This window comes from Cibotium barometz, chromosome 14 (assembly GCF_041138505.1).
Source record: "Cibotium barometz isolate CiBa-2024 chromosome 14, ASM4113850v1, whole genome shotgun sequence".
In the NCBI taxonomy this organism is placed as follows: domain Eukaryota; kingdom Viridiplantae; phylum Streptophyta; class Polypodiopsida; order Cyatheales; family Cibotiaceae; genus Cibotium; species Cibotium barometz.
In genome coordinates, this window is record NC_141059.1 from 1792487 (window position 1) to 1800480 (window position 7994).

At 44.7% G+C, this 7994-nt stretch overlaps 1 pseudogene; it reads right to left on the bottom strand.

Annotated features, from left to right (window-relative positions):
* Positions 1-4640: 4640 nt before the first annotated feature.
* Positions 4641-7407, bottom strand: LOC147631543 (E3 ubiquitin-protein ligase XB3-like; annotated as a pseudogene).
* Positions 7408-7994: the final 587 nt, after the last annotated feature.

Genomic DNA, 7994 nt, shown 5'->3' on the forward strand with positions numbered 1-7994 from the left:
CAGAGTGGAGACTCTCGACGGAGTTGAAACCATTGGATTCCTTAATGGGAGTAAATTCAAAAGATACTATGACCCCCTGAGCCAAGAGGAGTTATATGCAATCCATCAAAAGAAGGCAGCTAAAGAACAAGCTGAGCTTAAGAAAATACAAGCGAGAGTTGAAGCCAAAGAACGTCAACAGCATGCTAGGCGCCAACGAGAAGCCAACTTGGGGATTACACAAGCATTTTTCGAGGAGGCAGATGAGGATTCACTGGAATCTGACCCACGTCTAAGATACCCAATTGAATTACAGAGTCCTTACGGAGAGGTGCTGTATAATGCATTATTGGATACAGGAGCGCAACACAATTTGCTATCATATGGCGTGTGGTGTCAACTTAGAAAACCACCTTTATCCAAGAGTGCTATCCAAGTTCAAGGTATCAACAAGAAGAAAACCCCTATCTCAGGAATTCTGCACACTCCGGTTGCCTATGATAAGGGGACCGTAATTCAAAGCTTTTTGGTTATGCCTGCTGGTACTATGGAAGGGACTGTAAAATTAGGGCGCAAATGGATGATGGCCACCAAGTGCAATATCGATTGGGCAACTAGACGAGTCATAACGCAAGAACCAACGCTAGGTCTGACCGCTCAAAATCCCGCACCTAAGTCATCCACTCAAATGTTAGATAATGAAAAATCACAAAGTCCAGTGGCAAAACCATCTTTGATTGTTTGCCATCCCTCTAATGCTTCAACGCCAAAAGTGGAAACATGCAGGGTGGTCTTTAAAGCTCCGCTTAATATGCCAAAAAACACATACAGATGGGTCCCAAAAGCTTCATTAATAACTACTTCCCCTGCTCAATCTCGTTCAGCCACCAAGAAACCTCTAAAAGGAAAGCAGCTACCGACCCGAGAAAGGGCAATGTAACATCGTGATGGATCCCTAAAAATTTATTAGTAGCCCAAGGGTACTACGAGGGGAATGACCAGATTTGGGTCCCTAAACATAAGCTGAATCCCTCTACATCACCTGTAAAACCTTGCAAACCAATTGTTGCCACCCCAATGACAATTCAAGACCGTGGTAAGGCAAAGGTAACAGAGTGCTCCGCACCACTTCTTCCAGAGTTAGTTTGGATTCCCAAATGATATCGATCATTACCACCTAGCTCAGGAAGGGGGGAGCCACATGAAGCTTCTAGCTCCTCATGCCAGGCACACACTCATATAGAAGTTTCTACATGCTCTACACCTACTCTTGTCAACACCCAACAAAAAACCGATGAGTCTACGTCTCCCCTTGTAATAGTATTGTCGGAAACCATTTCCTCCATTCGTCAATGGGAGCGTACACTACCATCTCTACAATTGGATGTGGCCACAAGGGTCATAAAAAGCTATCTGCCCACATCACAACCTATGACCCGCTGGACAAATTGGTTCCAAGAGGCTGCAACATCATTGCAAATAATATGATCTACCCAAGGAAAGGGGGAGCATGTACTCATGCTCGACATTCTAATGCTTCCTCCTTAACCTTCTCCCCTGACCATGTAATTGCCAAATTCAAGGGGACGTATATATATAGCTTCATACATTTTTTTAAAAAAAACAAAGAAAAGAAAAACAAAAAATAGTAAAAAGAGCAAGAGCACAAAAAGAGGATAAATATCCGTATACAATCAAGAACTAGATTGACCTATCACAAACCTACTGATGCTATATCTGTGTTTGTTGATATGGCAGATACACGATCATCATACACTTCATCCACTCCCACCTTTGGTGAGAGGTATCATCTGTACCTTTCTCAGATATTTCACATGTGCTATCCTGTAATTGAAACTGAATGGGATCATATAGATATACTAGCCGCCAGAGAGGAAAATGTGGAGGAATCAGAATGGCTAATTCACCTATTGACCATGACTGACCCCCTACTCTGTAGAGGAAATATCCCCGATAGCCCAATGCTTTCCTTTTCCACAAGATGACTATCCTCGCATGGTTACATTCTTGATGAGTTTATGTGGATGGGAAAATGAAAAGGAAATATCTGATAATGATGAATGGACGGATGAAACTCATGGCACTACTGAGGTTGACTTTATTTATTTGGATGATGCGGATAGAGGCTTAGCCTTAGGGCTAGAGCCAGGACTCTACAACATCCTCTTACCGTATCCTCAGTAGTAGTGTGGTGACTAGTAGGTAAGTTAGTGTTTTTAAGTTTTTTCTAGTTTGGATTCCTTAAACGAGTCTTTAATTTTTCACACTGATGTGCCTCTCGAGGTATAGTGCTTGTTAGTTGATTATACAGGTTGAAAAGTTTGAGGTGGGTTTGCTTTCAAGTCCTGAGATAGCCGCAACGCTCATACATAAATATCTCATCAAATTGCGGGCATTTCTCTCATCGAATCAAGGAGATCTCCAAAATACAGGTGTAATTCTTCCATACCCACTCTCTTTCATTTTTTCTGTTCAATTAATTGCATGAACTATAATGCATGACCACATGGAAATTGTCAATGTACTACTTAGTTTTTGAAGTTGCTTGACGTGCTAGTGTGAATCATTAATAAGTTTAACCTTATTGGATATATTCTTGAGAATGCATGTAGTCTTTAGTTAACCTTAGAATACGATTGTCTTAGGTCTAGGATCAAACCATCTTAATGTTTAACACCTGGCCATGTGTGTGTTGACCTCTAGGACATAGCTTTTACCCCTTTGTCGAAAGGATGCAAGACAAATTATAGTTCAGGAGCAAAGATCAAAAGAAATTATTTTTTTAAAAAAAAGAGCCTACAATAAATGGCAATACAAGTCTATGATGTGCTTTAATGTTGGCCTATCGCCTTATTGATACTTGGTAGGCGAGGAGTATTCTACTCCAGACTGATGCCTTGGTTGGTAGGAGGTAGCCTTGCCTAAGGTGAGCTAATAGATTCTTGGATAATGCCTTGTGTTAAACATGGTACCAGGATCGATGTTAGTTTTGCCTTAGGAAGGTCGCCATTGTGTATAAAACTTATCACGTGCGTAAAAAAAATAAAGGCAAAAGGCTCCTGTAACTCTGATGTTTCTTGTGTCCCTAGGCTCGTGGTATTAACTTGTTCTTAGAGTAGACACAGTGTGGTCATCTATTTATTTATTAAGCTTGGTTATTTTCCCTGACTTAGGCCAATTATACACCTTGATTAACCTTTGACACCTTGCTAACTCTTGATTTACTTTCAATAATTTTAAACTCTTGTTAATTTGCTACACTAGCTCATTCATGTGACCCTTAAACTAAGTTCTCATAGCAACATCCATTGTGGTCTAACATGCTTGAATTTATACACTTTATATCTTTTGAATTCCAGCATACTTTCACTCTACTTCCCTGTTTTGCATACGGTCCACCACAACAACCCTATATCGAGCTTACCATACCATAGCTTCCGAGGACGGAATCTACATCAAGAAAGGGGGCATGTTAACCTATGACGGACATTGAGACGTTCTATGTTTTACGTCATTAATTTAAATATTCTGAGTCATGGGCCGGGCTTGTCGGCCCCATATGTTAAGGATAAAGGGATTGGGTGATCGCCGATGAGAGGCGCACCTTGAATATCAGCAGGGTAAGGGTTAGGATCGGCTGGCCATGTATGGGCGCCCATGTGTGAACGGCCAAGTCACCTATAAGAGTCAAATGTAACCCTAAAACCCTCGTTCTCATGTGTTGTGAATACGAGAGTGCTCTTGCCTTATCCTCTTGGTTTCCTTCTTCTGCGTGTGTGTGTGTGAGAGAGAGAGAGAGAGAGAGAGTGAGAGAGCGATCGAGCACTGTGTAGCGGCACGGCGGCGGAGAGGCGGTAGAGCGGCGACGGCGGCTCCTTCTTCACTGCGGCGCGGGAATCCTTCAAGGCGGCGGTTGAGCGGTGAGTGACACATCTTTTGCATTCTGTTTGAGCTTGCTTTCTTGGTTGTATGCTTGCAGCCATTCGTGGCTCGCATACGGTGTTCGGCAAGTCCCCAGCTACAACCTGTGCGGCAAAAGCGCACAATCATCATAGGAGGCTAAAGAGAGGACAACTAGCACCCAATGGCTGCAATATGTTGGTGCACTCAATGGCTGCAATATGTTGGTGCACTCAATGCACATCGCAGGTTTATTGAAAACTAGGGAGAGGAGTTACAAAACGTTATGTATTGCAACCTTCCTCCCACTAAGTTAATATTCAAAATCGATTTCACGGATGAACTGAATATTAATTTTTCCGTGAGGCGAAAGAAGAACAAAGAGTTGGCCCAAAAAGAGAAGGAAATGGAAGCTGCAGCTAAGGCAGCTGAAGAAAATCAAGCGCCAACACCTAACTTGTGCCCTGTCCCATAGCATTATAAATCTTTTACAATTAGGGACCACAAGCTAGTGCCTTATAATGTAAAACGTAACCCCACAAGTTAGAGTGGAGGGCTTGTAGAGGTTAAATGAAACGTGGCTATGGCCAGTACATGCCTATAGAAAAATAAAAATACTGAAAACTGAATCAACCATCCTGAGTGGTATGGGATGAGGCCTTGGTCCCAAGCCCTGCAGAACTGATGGTGGAGGTGGGGTGTGGGCAGCCAAAAGAAGAACGTCTCCTCTTCATCATCCTCTATTTCATTGGTGATTCCGACAAGTGATCTCCATCAGCTACTTTACTCACATTAATAGAAAATATCCACTTCTCCCAAGCATCATTAGCATGTGCCAAGGCTGCCTCCAACAGAACTTCCGCTTCAGGGGGTCAAGACTACTCATAAACTTCCACGAAGATGGCCATACCAAGGGCTCTACAGTCAAAGGCTTGAGAAGAGATGCACATGTTGTGTTATGGTACTTCATAGCAAGAGTGTGCCTTGAGAGTTTCTCTACAACCTATCTGTACCCCATGCTAGAAGCTCTTTTACACATTCAATTAACCCACCTCATGCTGCAAAATGCAAAGGCGTGCTCCCAAATCCAAGGCTTCTTCTACTAGATTTTGTTGTTATTGCATAAACAAGGGCCCCATTACTTAGTAGTAGCAAGTGACCTGGCCCACAAGGTGTAAAGGGGTAGCTCCACTCCCATCTTTAATGTTGATGAACTAGGCAAAGCCCCAAGTTTGGGTGACGGTAGGCAATTGGGCAACAATCAAGATTATCTCAAGGTAGTGGAGGTGCCCACTTTTTGCAGGGTAGTGCATGCAAGTACTCCCTTGGGGATGCATCAAATATGAGGACAATAGCTCTCCATTCCACCAAAAGCGCAATGCAAGCTACTCTTCCATTCTTGCAAAGCAACCTCAATGGTGTCTATTTGTGATGATTCAATGCATCCACCATAACACCATTCTCAAAAACTAGCGAAAGCACATCAGGTTGGCCATGGGAAGTTACATTGTGGAGAGGAGAGAGGGTAGCGAGAGGGGAGGGGAGTGGTCGGTGAGGGGGGCGTGGGGGGTCGGTGGGGAGTGAAGAAAGGGGGGTGATGAGGTGGAAAACGAGGGGGGTTTTGTGCTAGAGAGCGAAGGAGAGGGGGTGTTGAGTGAGAGGGAGAGGGTGCGAAGTGGTCGGTGAGGGGGGGAGAGAGAGAAGGAGAGGGGCGTCGAGTGAATGGGGAGTGGTCAGTGAGGGGGGGGTGGCGTGGGGGTTTGGTTTTGTAATGGAAGAAAAAAAAACTAAGAGGGGGGGTTTTTTTCTTTTGTTTTTGGACAAAATACTAAGACGGGGATTTTTTTTGTTTGACCAGTGAGAAGGGGGGGTTGGTCGATGAGAGGGGTAGGGAGTGAGAGCAAGGGAGGGATCAGTTGTGGGGGGAGAGAGAGAGAGAGAGAGAGAGAGAGAGAGAGAGAGAGGTGGAGTGAGAGAGACACAGAGTAGAGAGAGAGGGGTGGAGTGAGAGAGACACAGAGTAGAGAGAGAGTAGGGGCTATGGGGGTGCATGAGAGAGAGAGGGGGGTCAACGAGAGAGAGAGAGAGAGAGAGAGAGAGAGAGAGAGAGAGAGAGGGGGGGGGTGTTGTGGACGTGGAAGGTGAGAGAAAAACATTTCTTGTTTTTTTTTTTAATTTGTGGAAAAATTACTACTAGGGGGCTTCTTCTTCTTTGTAATGGAAAAAATACTAAATGGGGGATTGTTTTAAATTTTTATTTTTTAGAGCACCCTATATTTGGCACTTCACGAACACCACCACCCTTGGCATGCCCTTTTTTCCCTGAATTTAGAGAACTCATCAAAAAAATGCGTAAGAAATCATTCAAAACACCTGGAAAATCTTGGTGGCGGTCCTGTGGAAGGAGGCTAGGGCATTGCAAAAACTAAAGGGCATCCTCCTATAGGCATATGTTCCCCATTGTGTGACAAATATTGTTTTGAGTTGATCCTTCTCCTCGATCACTACTTCGTTTGTAGCCACTAAACCCATCCATGAAGGAATAGAGCACATGGCTAGCCACATCTTCCAAAACCCGCTCTATGAAGGGCAAGGGAAACCCATCTTTGATTATGCACTGATTGAGGGGTCTAAAGTCTACACATATCATGAGCTTGTTGGTCTTCTTTTTGGGGATCACCACTATAGGTGACAACCACTATGAGTGCTCAAAGGGAGAAATGATACCGGCCTCTTCCATCTTGTCCAGCTCAAAGGGAGAAATGATACCGGCCTCTTCCATCTTGTCCAGCTCTTTCTTCACCACTTCTGAATATTTTGGATTCATGCATAGATGCCCTTCCTGACTGGCCTGGCCGATTGCCTTCTTTTAGTGGATTTTTGTGAGTGCAAATGACTGAGTCTATCCCGGGGAGATCCTTGTAGGTCCATGCAAACACATCTTGGTATTCTTTGAAAAAGTTGGTGATTCCTGAAGAGTGGAAGGGTCCTCCCAGACCCACGCTGCCACTAAGATGGGGTATGGCTCCTCTGTTGTGCCTAGATTCAACTCTCTCACCTCCTCGTGGTAAGTGGTGGTTGGAAGAGGAGTTGTGCCCAATGCTGCTTGATGGAGAGATAAAGGATTCATGGGCTGGGGTGACATCCAAAGGCCAATCACCAATGTGTTCCTCCATCCCCAGCCAACGGGCATCTCTGCTACTAGCAAAGCTTCCTCCCTAGTCTTGAGGTGCTCTGCCTACCTCTCCTTTTGCGAGTGTGTCTAGGAGGGTTTAAAGGCACCTCTAGTGACTCCTCTTGAGAGACCTTTTTTCTAGGTTGTTTAGAAAACTCTGGTTCCCCTAAACCTATGACCTCTATTGCCTCCTGTTGAGACACTAGTGCAGAGGAGGAGGCCAAAGTGAGCAAGGATTCTATCCAATCCCGTGTTACTGTTTCTTCTGAGAACTCTTCTTCTTTGGACACCTCTTGAATGGGGTCTGGATCCAACTCCACTATGTCCACCATATTGCATTGGAACCCCTCATAGGAATGTAAGAAATTCCATAGAGGTTATGCCACCTCTCCTTCTGAGCCGAATGGATCCTAGGCCTCATCCAATGGTAATCCTTGCCATTCCTCCTGCTCTTCCTCATCACTAGTTCCTCCCTCCCAAATGGGAATCATGTCATGTAGGGCAATTCCCCTTGCACTCTCATCGGGGCCTTTTTTCCAAGGGCAAGGTCACCATCCCCTCCAGGTTAGGGATATGCACGTTGTCCAGGCCCCAATCATGGATCGCCCAAGTTTCCCTCAACCAAGGCCTTCCAATGAGCAAGCTATAGGCCCCTCTAGCTGGTGGGAGGTCTATCACCACAAAATTCATTTCAAATACTAATCCCTCAAAAGTGATAGGAACTTGCCTAACTAGTCCCAAGTGTATCACTTTCCTTTGGTCTGCCACTCTAATGGCAAAGGGAGTTGGCTCGGTAATTCGAAGACCCAAGGCTTTCGTAGTAGCTTTAGGCATGATGTTAACACCAAAACCACCAACCACCTGTAATTTGAGTTCCTCCCACGAAAACTGTCACCCTCGAGCTTCAGTGATCAGCCAC